We start from the raw sequence: 16,364 nt of genomic DNA on the forward strand, positions 1-16,364 counted from the left end.
GTGTTCCAACATTTCTTACTTCATTCTGTCCGATCAACACAATGACGCGATCCTCCTTTGTCTATGATGTCATTCTGCTATATTGGGATTCAGCTCTTTCGGTCTGTGGCAATTACTTCCGTCTTCCCCAGTATCTACTACATATCCCCCTTTTCTTCAAAGTAATACTGGAGCCAGTACGTGTAGCAGCTGAGCTGGATCCTCGCAGAGTAGGTGCAGACGTGCTGAGGAGTGTCGGCTGTTGCAGGCGGCGGCGGCTCGTCGTCGGGCAGCCAGCACAGCCCGAGCGCGGGCGGCGGGCCCGGCGCGCCGGCCAGCTACCTGGGCCACGTGGCGCAGACGCCCACGCCGTCGTCGACGCCGGTGAGCGATATGAGCCCGCAGGGCGGGCCGCACGGGCTGTCGGGGTCGCCGCCGGTCGTGGCGTGGGACATGAAGCCCAGCGCCGCCCCCGCACCGCACCCCGCGCCCGCGCCCGCCCCCGCGCCGCACCCCGCGCACCACCCCGGCCACCACCATCCGCACTACATGGCGCAGTACTCCTGGTACCAGGCCGCCGAGCCCAGCCCGCAGGGGCTCCTCACGTGAGTACCGGCGCAGCGGAGCTCTGCCTCCTCACCTTCTCCTCAACCCATCCATCCGATGTGTCAACAATTCCGCATACCGTGTCTTATAGAAGGTTAAGGTCCACTACAAGATCGATCAGCCCAAAAGCATTCATAGATTTTTCTCAGATAACTCCTCACTATTGTTATAAGGTGTATTCAAAAAGAAACGAGCCGGGGAGTGGAAAATTGTTGTGTACATATTTCCGCGTAGTCAGCGCGTACACATTTTCCCACTAGAGCGCGCCCCGCTAAGCACAACAGCGCAGGCGCAGCGCTCGTCCGTCTCCGCACTACGAGATGGCGCTGCCTTAGAGACGGACCAAGTTCTGCTTCCGCCGATCTGTGTATTAATATGTAACGCAGCCAATGAGATTGCTGCTAACGTAGAACCTTTTCTCCTCACGGATCACACTCGTGCAGTGATACCTGAACGCGCGAGGTATTGTAACGAGTGTACAGACCTCCGATTACTCAGTCTGCATTTGTCTGCACCAGTCTGTACCAGTCTGCATTAGTCTATAGTCAAGTTTCAGTCTGCGCCTAATAAGATTACCATATTCCTGTACATAGCCATGAAGATAAATGAATAGACACTTTGTCAAGTATCAGAGATATGTGAGAATAAGATTAACGTACCAAGACCAAAGGAACTTCAGATTGTCAATTGTAAACAGCATCCAGAATCAAGTGACGTAGTGTCTATGCTTTTTATTATTTTAATAAATGTGTGTGAAAATTAATCAAGTTCCGTTTAAAGTTGGTCACCGTCAATCTGCTACTCTAATCGTGCAAGTGGCATTTCTATCGTCTGACCTAACGGCAGAAGATAAACACATCACGATAAGACCACGAGACATATTGCTGACACTCGCCTACTTCTTTAGAGCGACAAGTCAAATAATCTGATGGTGTGTGTACCGAAGGTCTGACAGTACGCACCACCACAAAAATGAAAACTGCTGAAGGGATCGTAATCCCAATGTTTACGATGGAAGGTGTGGTGAGAGCGCTTAGGCCCGAAATTCGTCGCTAGAGGGACGTGGGGGCAGATCCACGTGACGATAGAACAATCATGTGCACTCGTCGACGTCCACTGCACTCCACCGAGCTGACAACGGTGATACGGCCTCTTGAAAAGAAGAGCAAAAGGGTGTTGTGCCTGTCTTTCCAGCGGAAGGAGTGCGAGGAACGGAATTGCATCGAAGAATGACACAAATGTACGGAAAGTACTGCATATCCGTAGCAGTTCTGACGCTATGTCCGACCTCTGCGACAGTGGCTTTCACCGTAATTCGCCGGTCTTCAATAATTAAGGCATCCACCTGCCGGACAATGGTATCGGTAATGCGGTATGGCGATCTGCCAGCATCCGTCGTTCCTTGAATCGCTTGTACCACGCCTTGACCCTCGCAACGGATTCAAATGGTTCAAATGGCTCTGAGCACTATGGGACTTAACATCTGAGGTCATCAGTCCCGTAGAACTTAGAACTACTTAAACCTAACTAACCTAATGACATCACACACATCCATGCCCGAGGCAGGATTTGAACCTGCGACCGTAGCGGTCACGCGGTTCCAGACTGTAGCGCCTAGAACCGCTAGGCCACCCCGGCCGGCTCAAATTAAAAATAAAGATAAATTAGCAATAAAGATAGCGTTCGCTCCCAAAAAAAATTGATAGTTAGCTGTGCAGTTTCAATCTTGTTTACGTTCCTCGCACACACGCAATTAACAGATGTCATAGTCTAATGATACGGGATAGTAGGCGCAACCAAAATTATCCTGTTTACTTAATTACCGAGGGGAAGTGAGACGATGCCACAGCGGCAAATTTTCAGATTATGGACCTCTTCAGTCGTAGTGATGACATATTATTTCCGTCGGTCCGCGTTGTAAATTACACTGAGAATTCACAAAGCGAACATACTCATCTCACACGAGACGACGTGACTCAGGAACAAAACGGCATATCACGTACGTATTCTACGTATCTGAGACAGATGCAAGTGCAAACGCCTAGAACCGCTCGGCCACTGCGGCCGGCCCTCGCAACGGACACTAGAGCCATTCTCTGATAAATTTCGTTCCCCGCACTCCTTCCGCTGTCAGAAAACTACATACCTTTGCTCTTCTTTTGAAGACTACATTTCGCTGTTTTCAGCACGACTCAGTGCAATGGACAGTCGACGCGTTCACGTGCTCGCTCTATCTTCACGCGAGTGTGCGCCCATCTCCCTCTACTGGCAAGTTGAGGTCCTCAGCGCTCTTAAACGAAGCACACCTTGTTCCGTAGGCAACTGCAGTATCATCCGTCCGGTGGTTTCCGTTTGACAGCCTCCGTCTCTTTTCTTTCTGAATGCATCTTATAAATTTAGTCGGCACCTCAAAGGTTTGTTTCCAGGCCTCTCATATTCCATATAAAAAGGCTCAGAGGACCACGGTATGCTGACCGGGCCTACGTGTTACGGTATCAGTTGGATGCGGTGTGCAGGGTCATGGTGTAAGAACATTTCTCTCCCAGCCTTTCCCAGATCTCGTGGCAACTACTTTTCATTCTAGTAGTCCTCAATTGGCCACACTACGTGGAGTGCATCTCGTTCCAGTCCTCTCAATGAGGAAAAATTCTTGACTGTATTAGGAACTGTACGCCAGCTCCCTCTTGGCAGTCAGACGCGCTGGCTGCGCAGCAGCGGGGGCGTACGCGTCATCATTTCATGTATTTCAGGTAGCTACGAATTCGTAAAGGAACAGACCTGATGGGCTGTCTACATGTTCGGAAATTATCGGTTTTTGCTCCAGACGTGTTTCTTCTGTTAGTTTGATATTATAAGGTGTTTTTTAAAATAATTAAGTACCGTTCTCATATTCCACAAACGTTAGTGCATTCTTAAAACAATTTTATTAATACGTGAAAGCCTATACCTTAATCTACTTTTCAACACTATTTCCATGGATATTAAACCACATTTCATAACGAACATCTGATTGGCCACTTTGACGGTATCAACGTTGTCGTGGTACGGACTGGCTAAATGAACACTCCTTGATGCTTGAGGAAACTGATTATACAAGGACGAATTCGTGAAATCCTTTAACTCCTGCAACACCATTCTGCACAAAATCTTCACTGCTGTATGATGGTCACCCACTTTCCTCCTCGTCATGAACATTAGCACGGCCATCTTTATAAGCTGTAACCTATTTTCCTATCATTTCATCTCTCACAGTCTTCCTCCATAAACTTTATTAATCTCTCTGAGTTCCGACAGATTTAACGACTATTGCCCTCAAAAAACGAATAACTGCGCGTATTTCTCACATGAAGAGAATGTTTAATTTTGGCATTTTAAGTAAATACAAAAAAGTGTGAACACGGACGAATGCTTCTGTTTTGGCATCTGTGGGTAGCTAATAGATGCGGCTTCTTAGCCACAGCGCTGCCGCATCTAAAAACAATACTTGGAAAACACGGTTTCAAAAATGTGTGTGAAATCTAATGGGACTTAACTTCTAAGGTCATCAGTCCCTAAGCTTACACACTACTTAACCTAAATAACCTTAAGGACCAACACACACACCCATGTCCGAGGGAGGACTCGAAGCTCCGCCGGGACCAGCCGCACTGTCCATGACTGCAGCGCCCTAGACCGCTCGGCTAATCCCACGCGGCTAAAACACCGTTTGTACTTACCCCAGTTCATTGATCAGGATTTAGAAAAGTTCGGCAACTATCAAAATAACGTGCACGGTTTTCTCTAAAAAAATGTACCTAATCTAACTTCATGTGAAAAATTAGCTGTAACGAGATCGTTATGGTGTCCTGGCAGCTTCGTTGTCCCAAAATGTCTTTACTCCGACCCTTGCACTGGACGCTTGTAATCTCTTTCTGTTATTCCTATTACATTCTTACGATCGCTGTTTGACATGACTGATAGCATTTATATGTAACTACATGCGGGGAACTTCAAGCTGGCTGTCGCTTTCACGAGGTACTGGAAAACCTCCCCAACCTCATACACCACACACCTCTGTACGAGGTCGGCGATGTGCATTGTTACAAAACGGAACATCACACAGATGTTTCACTTACTTCCTTCCTATTAGCACAATTAGTTCTCATGTTATTCAAACTGAGCCCCGGCCGAGGCGGTTATGCTTTCAATTAAAATGCCCATGAGTTATTACAGCCGTTCCTTAATAATAGTATGAAGCTGACATATAAGAAGTTTCACACGTTTGTAAGTGTACGGACTCAAACCTTTGATGGTTTTATTTCCGCAGTCTTGCCTTGGTATGAAGGAGCCAGCCAGAACAGTTTTCTACCTATAACATGTATGTAGGTAAATACGGCAATTTTCAGAATGTGTAACATATAAAGTATGGCTCATTTTATCTCCGTTTCTTTCTGCTTTGAATTCTGTTTTGTACATAACACGCATCCGCTGTTTTTGACATGTAACCTTTTTTCCATGTTTTCGTAAGCCTAAAGCTTCCATTCCCCTTGCTCATCCATAGTTTTAATAGTCTAAAATAAAAATAATTATGTTTGAAGTGTTTGTTTCTTATGTTTAGTGTAATCTGGTTTTATGAATGTTTGGTGATGATATACCATTTATGTTACGGAAATTGAGGACCCTATAAACACATTTGTAAAACTTCCCACGTTCCACACCTGAAGTTGTAAACGTATAGCCTTGTTAAAGTAAAGAGTTATCTATTCGTACAACGTTTTCAACAGGGTGGACCTTTATTTGGAATATTTCTATTGGAGGTTGTATGCTCTTATCTTCCTGCGATTTAAAAAGAAACTATGATGGGCAGTCAAATGAAAATGAGACAGGTGAAAAAATAGTAAGTAAAGCGTTTATTACTTCGAAAGTAATCACCATAGCTGTTAACACATTTATGCAGCAAGACGGTCAATGTCTTTGTGGAAAAATGTTTGCTGTTGCCTGTGGAACTATGTAGCCAGGCGTGCACATCTTCGTCCGAACCAAATAGACGGCCTCGAATGTCTTTCTTCAGGGCGACAAATACACGGAAATTGCATGGGAAGAGATCGGGACTATTCGGAGGATGTGTAAGGGCTTCCCAGCGAAACTTCTGCTACGTAGTCCAAACAACCTGCCAGCAAAATATTCGCCGATATGTTCTCAAAGTCGTTTCGAATACGCTGCGGAAGTTTCACTAGGAAGCTCTTACACATCCTTTATACTGTCCCGATCTCTTCCCATGCGATTTCCATACATTTGAAGTTCTGAAGGCCATTCGTGGTCGTCCATTTGCTTCGAACAAAGAACGCATGCCTGGGTACAATCTTGGTTCCGTAGACAGCCGCAAAGATTTTTCCATGAAGACATTGACCATTTTGTCTCACAGTGGAATAAAAGTATTAACAGTTATGACTATTAATTTTGAAATAATAAACAGTTCACTTAATTTTTCTATCGGTCTCATTTTTATTTGACTGTCCGTAAATCGGACTGGTTACAATCTTTGTTTGATCAACCTTATGATCACAGTGAACACATCGGCAAGTTTTGCAACGAAGCTTATGCAGTTAGTAAGACTATGAACTATCTCAGTTGACGTATCCTATATTCAGGAAGCAGATCGCCATTCTAGCAGTGTTCTTGAGAGTATATGAGCGCAGTTTGATGTCTAATGGAAACACCACACAAGTACTCAATAGAATTGAAGTCTTGGGGCTACACAGACTACTACAGCTTTCAAATTCTTCAAATGCTGACAATCTGTTGGTGTCCTGTGTGGACAGATATTATCTTCTTGAAAAGTAATTTCGTTTCCTTGCTCATCAACCATCCATTAAATATGACGTCTCAAAGAGACTAACTAATGTGCCTTCTCTGACTACGCCCCAAGCTGGAACACGTACAACCTTGTGGGTCCATCAATAAAGAGCAACGCACCGACACCTCCAATGATATTAGGTGGATGGTACCATTTTTCTGGTCTTCTTTAAATCAGTGCATGCTTAAAATTAATTTCTAGAGACTAACGGAACTGCCACTGTCATTGAACCCATCCATAACTGCTATAGCCGTTTAAAAACGCTCTTTGCTGGAGTCGAACAGGGGTGCATATACCGGCGGTGTTCTCTTCTGAAGGCCGCCTTCTGCGAGTCTTAGTTACGGAAGGCACATTTACAACCAGTCTGTTTCACTTGACCTTGCTGATTCTCCATCACTGTATCAAGAACGAGTTTGTCACAAGTGATATAGTTTTACACTATCAGCCCCTTCCCCCACCAAGCGCTTTCAGTGCTCTACGCATTTAGTAATATCTAGGACCCATACTCTACCAAACAGCGCAACTTGGAGCTTTGATCGGTTATTGCTATGCTCGCAAGCTTCCTTGTACGTCATGCGACAAAAATCGGCTGCTAGTTATTTCCTGGAGTTTAATTCATTAATCTTCTATTTAGAAATTAAGGTGTAACCTTAATTGTTCTCATACCTGGCTCCGGTGAATATCCCAAACTACTCACAAGCAGAAAATTCTAACTTGAATCTAGATATTTGTGTTGCGTTAGTTATCACATCCCATCTTTTATACTGATGTTCGTTATATAATAGTACTCAATTCTGACTTAATAGTAACTGCTTTATGTCGTTACGTTATTCAGTTATCAGTGAGGTAATACTGTAACTTTCTCTGAAAGTTGTTAATGTCAAAATACGGTCTCAAGCCATAAGGATTAGGTTCATTAAAATTATGATACTTTGCGAACAGTAAACTTAAAGATGAGTATTGAGATAAAACAATCGTTTCAGGACGAAAACACAGACGGAACTCAAAATATACATGTTCAACACTCGTAATGAAAATGGACGGAGGTTTCATTAGTAACGTGGTACCATGGTTTTGGTTGTAGCCGTTTCGGTCCAGGAGCGACAAAGTAAAACAACAAAATGATCTTACACGACCTGCATATTTGCTGACGGGTGTGGACATAGATGCAAGGCAACAGGGAACGGAAAAAAATTACGGCACTAAAGAAAATTGACTTTATCATGAAATAAAAGCAAAAGCATAAGCAAAATATAAACAGTCTGTTCCAAAGTACATACGTTTTCACGTTTGTGGAATCAAATGTGTAATGTGCAGTTGCGTACATTATGACATGCTTGCGTGACGTGATTTCCGCATGATAGTCGAGATCTTGCTGGTGAAACCTGAACGCACTGCCAGTTTGAATTGACCCCAAATATGCTATGTCAGACGAGCGCCAGCAGAAACAGCAGGCCATTCCATATGGTTGACCCTGCAGAGGACAGTCTTTACGGTGTGGGCACGGTGTGCTCGTGCAATATCGTCTTGAAATATGGGTCCGTTACCAAAGAGTTCACTGTAGGGCTGGACTATCCTGCCCTGATACCGCACAGCCCGCAGATTACCCTCGGTACCGATCAGTGGCGCCGAGCATCTGCGTGTGATACACTGGCCCAGAACATGATTAAGCCTCCTCATGGCTGAGATTGTGGGACTGCATGCCTGAGGCATGCATTAATATCTGGCCGCCTCCACACTTTTGTACGACGCCCATCAGGCATCAGACAAATGCTGCAGTCGTCGATTAAGAGAAGACATCGCTATTTGTCTAGGTTGAATTCGAGGTAGTCGCTTGTCCGCCTTCTTCGCTCACCACGATGGTAGAGGGTGCAGATGGCTGCGTACTGTATAAGTGGACACAGCTATCCCAACTGCCTACAGAAGGCAGCGCGCCGTCTGTTACACCTCATCCGGGGTAGCTAGCAGCCGTTATTCCTTGGTAGTGGCCATAAGATGGTCCCGTTGAACGCAGGCAGATCCTCAATCTCTGTCTCACGATAGCGGTTGGATCTTCGAATGACATTCCTGTGTTGTATGTCAATTCGGAAGACAGCTTCCCTTGACGGCGAATTCTTCTTGCATTCAGGTAGTAATGAGTACACCATGTAAGCTTGAAATTGCCGTTCGAAGCATTCTGTCTGACAGGACAGCGCGCAGAAGCTGTAGTACCACTGGAGACAATGCGCTCTACTCAACTGCACTGAGAAATGGTCACCATTAGACAGGTTGAGATCCCCTGTGGTCAAAAGTATTGATAAATAGGTTCCAGTAAAATAAAAACAGAAACTGTACATGTTATGCGGGTGGGGCGAAACTTTTTTGAGCAGTTTACAAGCCGCAAGCTGTGTGAAAACATAAATAAAACTGAAATCTGACTTAATTTTATAGATGGACTAGCTCTTTGAAATTCTGCAGGTAGCAGGAATAAAACATAGGGAACGAAAGGTTATTTAAAACCTGTACAGAAAGCAGTTTGGAGTGTAGCCTTGTACGGAACTGAAACGTAGACGATCAGCAGTTCGGACAAGGAGAGAACAGAAGTTTTTGAAATGCTGTGCTATAGAAGCGTTGTGAAGATTAAATGGGTAGACTGAATAACAAATAAAGTGGTACTGAATCGAACTGAGAAAAAAAAGAAATTTATGGAACAAATTGACTAAAAGAGGGGATCGGTTATAAGGACACATCCTCAGGCATAAAGGAATTGTCAGTTTTGTAATTAAAGAAAGCGTGTGTGTGATTACTGGGGCGGGGAGGTATAAACTGTAGCGGGAGGCCAAGGCTTCAGTACAGCAACCAGGTTACCAGGTTGAGATGGATGTACAGAGTGGTTATAATTAAACTTTAGCTACTTCAGAGGACTCCCATGAAAAAAGAGCGATCGTAGGATACTGGAACTTTGGGAAACATTTGTAAGGATACACGGAGGAGAAATAACGAATAAACCATAGAAAGAAATACATATTAATTTCCACATGAGAAGGTAACATTTGTTAATTGCGTACCGTGTTTACGTTCCAGGTTTACTCGAATGTATGCGCCGCTTGGAGAAAGTTGGTGAGTAATGTGAAGTTTGTATTGATATCATTTCACAACTGTTCGCAGCAGTTCTCGGACTGTGGACCATGGAATGGTCAGCTGCCGTGACAGCTTGTGCACTGCTTGAGGATCGCACATTGCGTCCTGCATTCTCAGCCATGGCAGCAGTAACTTCTCCAACTAATTGTGGTGCGCTTGGTCTCTTCCAGGAGCAATCACCAAATAGCCAGTTAATTAGAAATTAAAATCATGTTCTTCAATCCCGGTGCGGGCAAGAGCACCTCTCCGTATTCGCTTCGATACTCGCGGAGAGCAGTAGCACTATTACTGTTGCCGTGCTAAAACAGCTTTACGAATAAAGCCCTGCCCACCCTCACGTTGACTGCCTGCAGCTGTAATGCACACTGATGCTTGTGTTTCAACCCTTCGTCACCGTACCAGTACCGGTGTTTAATGGCACGTCATGACACTAACACTACTAACAACGCAAATCCTGCAGCGCACAGTCCCAACATCAGTCCCATAAATTTGGGTACCCGTACAGAAAATAGTTTTACGTCTACACTGTCAAGTAGCGAAAGTTTAAATACAACCACTCTCTAGGTCGTGGCAGTTACACAGAGATGAAGATACGCTTGCGAAGTATATACAGGGTGGTCCATTGAACGTGACCGGGCCATATATATCTCACCAAATAAGCATCAAACGAAAAAACTACAAAGAACGAAACTCGTCTAGCTTGAAGGGGAAAACCAGATGGCGCTATGGTTGACAGGCTAGATGGTGCTGCCATAGGTCAAATGGATATCAACTGCGTTTTTTTAAATAGGAACCCCCATTTTTATTACATATTCGTGTAGTACGTAAAGAAAAATGAATGTTTTAGTTGGACCAGTTTTTTCGCTTTGTGATAGATGGCGCTGTAATAGTCACAAACGTATAAGTACGTGGTATCACGTAACATTCCGCCAGTGCGGACGGTATTTGCTTCGTGAGACATTACCCGTGTTAAAATGGACCGTTTACCAATTGCAGAAAAGGTGGATATCGTGTAGATGTATGGCTATTGTGATCAAAATGCCCAACGGGCGTCTGCTATGTATGCTGCTCGGTATCCTGGACGACATCATCCAAGTGTCCGGATCGTTCGTCGGATAGTTATGTTATTTAAGCAAAGAGGAAGTGTTCATTCACATGTAAAACGTCAACTACGACCTGCAACAAATGATGATGCCCAAGTAGGTGTTTAGCTGCTGTCGCGGCTATTCCGCACATCAGTAGCAGACAAATTGCGCGGGAACACGTATTGCCAAATGCATTGAGGTTGACGGACATCATTTTGAGCATTTATTGCATCAATGTGGTATTTACAGGTAATCACGCTGTAACAGCATGCGTTCTCAGAAATGATAAGTCCACAAAGGTACATGTATCAGATTGGAACAACCGAAATAAAATGTTCAAACATACCTACGTTCTGTATTTTAATTTTAAAAACCTACCTGTTACCAACTGTTCTTCTAAAATTGTGAGCCATATGTTTGTGACTATTACAGTGCCATCTATCACAAAGCGAAAAAAGTGGTCCAACTAAAACATTCATATATCTTTACGTACTACACAAATATGTACTAAAAATGGGGGTTCCTATTTAAAAAAACGCAGTTGATATCCGTTTGACCTATGACAGCGCCATCTAGCGGGCCAACCATAGCGCCATCTGGTTTCCCCCTTCAGGCTACACAAGTTTCGTGCTTTGTAGTTTTTTCGTTTGACGCTTATTTCGTGAGATATTTGGCCCGGTCACGTTCAATGGACCACCCTGTAGATCAGCATGGAGAGCTGCATCAAATCGGCCTTCGGACTGAAGACCTCATCATCTTTCAGGATACCTTGCTTTTTGTCACATATCGGCAGAGAATCATCTCTTTTCTGAAAATATAAAAAGAATCTAAATCCGTAGTTAGACTGTCGAAGGAGAGTGACTACTAGTTAACAGAAGAAATACAGAGGACGTGAAAAGTACAGCATTGTAACTGAATCTCAGCAAGATATTTTCATCCGTTGAACAGTTAACTAATTATGGTAGGAACGTAGCCCAGCCAACGATTCAGTTTAAGCTGGCCCCAAGAATTTTTTTTGCCATACACACTGCAATTCGAACCAGTCCGGATATTTGTGAGGGGCAACCAGGTTGCGTAAGATCCATTGCAAAAGCATCAAGTCGACATACCTCTCGCTGCAGCGCCCGCAGTTGTTTTCTTGGTCTGCTGACAAATGATACGTCATCGTGAGCGTGGAGAAGTCAACAACTGATTATCGAGGGCTCTTTATTGCATATGGTCGAACGCTGAGACTCAAATAACGGTCCGAATATCCTGAAGTATGTTTTCAGAGCATTCCTTCGTTGAGAGGAATTTTGTGGCTATTCCTTAAAGATGATAATTTTCTTTCCTCCCCAGATAATTTTCATACCTGTGTCCTTGCTTCTTCTCCGAGACCTTCCTATCGACGGTTCGTTACGTCATTTTAAAATACTGCTTGCTACAGCGCGATCCAAGTGTTTTTTTAAGTCGTGGAATTTATTCATTGCAAAAAGTTATATTTTTAATATTTGCTATAAGTCGACGTTATGTTCATCACGAATTCACAGAAACATGTAACCTCATAATTAAAACCAGTCATTCGTTATAAAGTGAGAGTCCAATCAAACAAACTCGCTGCTTCCTGCGTGAATATGCCCACACTGAAGCATGCAGTCCACTACAGTCTCCGACGTGATTGTTACTGTACAGTTTTTGGAACACTGTACTAGTACTCTTACAGTGCTACGCCGTCCTCTGTTTCTAACTTGTGCTGAGTGATGCCATAATTCTAAGTACTGCCCGACTACGTCTCAGACCTTGAACACAGATGAGCTTTCTCGTCACGCTAGTCTTGCTCAGTTCACGGACGCTGGAGTAGATGAGAAAGCAGAAAGCGATAAAATCATGCTCCGCTACATGATGCTCGCTTGCTGCAGTGTGTTCTGTGTTTCTGAACTTGAAAATTGATGTGAGCACTGAATGTGAAGTAACAGTTATCAAACGCATTTATCTTATGGGAAAATTCAATGTTAGAAGTTGAGTCCGCCTTGATGCTAGTATTACTGTTTTTCTATGCAAACACGGACCAAATGGAAGAGTTCCAAGATAAAATTATTGGGAAAATTCAACGTTGACGGGAGATACATCGTCTCAGAAATCGATGTTTGAAGTTTTGATGGCAGTATCTCAGTATGTACATTTTTACCGCTGAGACTCTTCACGGAGTTAATTACCGATTGTAGCAAGGGTGTGTTTACATTCACAGTACCTCCGGACAATGACTTCTAAGTCTTTCGTTGGATATGGAGCAAAATATTTCGTCGATGTTAAGAAACAAGAGTTATTGAGTTAACAGTTGATTTAAGTGTCATATGTTTTAGTTCTCTATCAGCTGATTTTTTTAATTTTTTTAATTTTATTTATTTATTTATTTTATTTTTTTTTGCTCGAGTATCATGTCGTTTCTGGAAACCTAGAATCTACTCTGTAGGAATCAACACGGATTCATCGTGTGAGACCCAACTCGCTTTATTTGTTCATGAGACCCAGAAAATATTAGATACAGGCTCCCAGGTAGATGCCATTTTCCTTGACTTCCGGAAGGCGTTCGATACAGTTCCGCACTGTCGGCTGATAAACAAAGTAAGAGCCTACGGAATATCAGACCAGCTGTGTGGCTGGATTGAAGAGTTTTTAGCAAACAGAACACAGCATGTTGTTCTCAGTGGAGAGACGTCTACAGACGTTAAAGTAGCCTCTGGCGTGCCGCAGGGGAGTGTTATGAGACCATTGCTATTAACAATATATATATATATATATATATATATATATATATATATATATATATATATATATATATATATATATGACCTAGTAGATAATGTCGGAAGTTCCATGCGGCTTTTCGCGGATGATGCTGTAGTATACAGAGAAGTTGCAGCACTAGAAAATTGCACCGAAATGCAGGAAGATCTGCAGCGGATAGGCCTTGGTGCAGGGAATGGCAACTGACCTTTAACATAGACAAATGTAATGTATTGCGAATACATAGACAGAAGGATCCTTTATTGTATGATTATATGATAGCGGAACAAACACTGGTAGCAGTTACTTCTGTAAAATATATGGGAGTGTGCGTGCGGAACGATTTGAAGAGGAATGATCATATGAAATTAATTGTTGGTAAGGCGGGTACCAGGTTGAGATTCATTGGGAGAGTCCTTAGAAAATGTAGTCCATCAACAAAGGAGGTGGCTTGCAAAACACTCGTTCGACTTATACTTGAGTATTGCTCATCAGTGTGGGATCCGTACCAGGTCGGGTTGACGGAGGAGATAGAGAAGATCCAAAGAAGAGCAGCGCGTTTTCGTCACAGGTTTATTTGGTAAGCGTGATAGCGTTACAGAGATGTTTAGCAAATTCAAGTGACAGAGCCGACCGCGGTGGTTTCGCGGTTCTAGGCGCTCAGTCCGGAACCGCGCGACTGCTGCGGTCGCAGGTTCGAATCATGCCTCGGGCATGGATGTGTGTGGTGTCCTTAGGTTAGTTAGGTTTAAGTAGTTCTAAGTTCTAGGGGACTGATGACCACAGATGTTAAGTCCCATAGTGCTCAGAGCCATTTGAACCAATTTTTCAAGTGACAGACTCTGCAAGAGAGGCGCTCTGCATCGCGGTGTAGCTTGCTGTCCAGGTTTCGAGAGGGTGCGTTTCTGGATGAGGTATCAAATATATTGCTTCCCCCTACATATACCTCCCGAGGAGATCACGAATGTAAAATTAGAGAGATTCGAGCGCGCACGGAGTGCTTACCGGCAGTCGTTCTTCCCGCGAACCATACGCGACTGGAACAGGAAAGGGAGGTAATGACAGTGGCACGTAAAGTGCCCTCCGCCACACACTGTTGGGTGGCTTGCGGAGTATAAATGTAGATGTAGATGTAGCTGTTAACAATGATTTCGGCGGACCTCTTTAAACAGTTCGTAGGTGAATTATTCGTGATCGAAAACAGCGATCCACGTATTATGTTGTAAGCTGTAAGTTGCGGGATATTAAATTATTGTCAGAATAAGTCTTGTTTCCATTATGGCGGATTTAATTTAGTAATAAATAAATTTATTCAATGAATGCTGTAGATGTACACATACCTTCCAATTTCTGAGAAATATCGTGCGAGATGTTTGTTATACAGGATATCTTTTCAACGAGTCATTAGGTGCATTTTTCTCTTGTGTTTGAGCAGTTACTTGCAGTTTCGTTTTTACGCTGTGTAGCTGGATTCTGCGCAAAAAAATAGTCCATTCGATAGAGTGCTCCCAGATTAGTCTAGTACCATATTTGTTTTATCGATATGTATCAACAGGGGCAGTAAAATTCGAAGAATATCCAGTACTCCAGCAGCGATATCAGCGCTACTGAGTCGCTGCTGGACTCCTGTTATTACACATTTTCTGTTAACACATATCGATAAAACGAACATTGCACTAGACTAATCTGTGACCGCTGTATCGAATCGGCACGTAAAATTCAGCTTTAAAAATCTTCTGTTGTGGGAAACAAACAGACGCTTTCCGTTGACACTGGGCTTCGCATAAAAGACGTGAAAAGCACTTTTTCTTTGGACTGACTGCAGCTTCACAATACAAAAACAAAATCTGCAAATATGTGATGATACACCAGAGAAAATGCGCTGTCGACTCTTAGGAGAGCCAACCTGCATACTGCTAAGTGAAAGGTGATAAACATATTTGTTTGAAATCGACAGCAAAGTGAGAAATTTAAATGCGTGACGCTGGTTAATTTCTAATACAGTTATGTGGGCCATTGGCAAATGCTAATGTTTCTACTATCACATATGTGAGTTCGATGAAATGTTTTATTGGTAATCCAAGAATTTAACTAGTATAATAAAGTGATTCAGTATATTACATATCGCTGAAAAATAACTTTAATAATATAATATAAAATAAAATTAAAGCATAATCTTAAATACAAATAAAACGAGCATCGTATATACTAGATTTGGTGCAACATTGACAATGAATAACAGTCGTGTATGTCCCGTGAAAAGAAACGTGCATCAAGAAGCCAGAAGCACTGTCCTGCTCGTAACGCATTTGCGTAATATCTTCGACATGTTAATTGGCCTGTCATTTAATGCGGCGAAACATCTCAATTCACTTTCCTGACTTCGTCAAAATGCATGTCATGTACGTCTTCTTTCTACCTTGTCTCTGATGACCCTGTTGTAAACCCAATACACTGCACGGCAATTGTACCTAAGACTTCTTGTCTTACGTGCATCCATTGAATACGGTATTCTTTATGCCAGAATCTAGCTAAATTTCAGCTTATTTCGTTTGAGTGTGATATTTAAAATACTTTCGGCAAGTAGTAGAACAGATGAGTGTCATTACAAAATTTCCAAGAAATAAAGGAGGATAAAGAGTTAATACTTGGCACTTTTTCTTTCCTCTGACCTTTAAGCAAGGAAACTTACATCAAGTACGTATCTGAAACATAACTATAACGCCCCCTACAGCGCTTTTTAATTTGCTTAATCCGTAATAGTAAAATAATGAGGAAGATTAAGACTGAAAAAGATGAATTTAAAATTAGTTTATCACAACTCCAAGATATTCTAATGCAGGATATGTTAAAAAAAGCACATACAGATAATTCTCATGTTCTGGTATTATCCAGAGTTCATATACAGGGAGTTTTAGATAAGATTTTTTTTCTGTACTTACAAAATAATAAGTGAAAGGAACATTTTTGTT

At 42.9% G+C, this 16,364-nt stretch overlaps 1 long non-coding RNA gene across 1 annotated transcript in view; it reads left to right on the forward strand.

Annotated features, from left to right (window-relative positions):
- The first annotated feature begins 471 nt into the window (after positions 1-471).
- The window catches only part of LOC124722000, a 43,997-nt gene continuing 28,104 nt past the window's right edge, over positions 472-16,364 (forward strand). Inside the window, exon 1 of the long non-coding RNA XR_007006421.1 lies at positions 472-584. This is a non-coding gene — a long non-coding RNA (uncharacterized LOC124722000). The remainder of the gene's footprint in view (positions 585-16,364) is intronic.

The sequence above is a fragment of the Schistocerca piceifrons genome, chromosome X (assembly GCF_021461385.2).
Source record: "Schistocerca piceifrons isolate TAMUIC-IGC-003096 chromosome X, iqSchPice1.1, whole genome shotgun sequence".
In the NCBI taxonomy this organism is placed as follows: Eukaryota; Metazoa; Arthropoda; class Insecta; order Orthoptera; family Acrididae; genus Schistocerca; species Schistocerca piceifrons.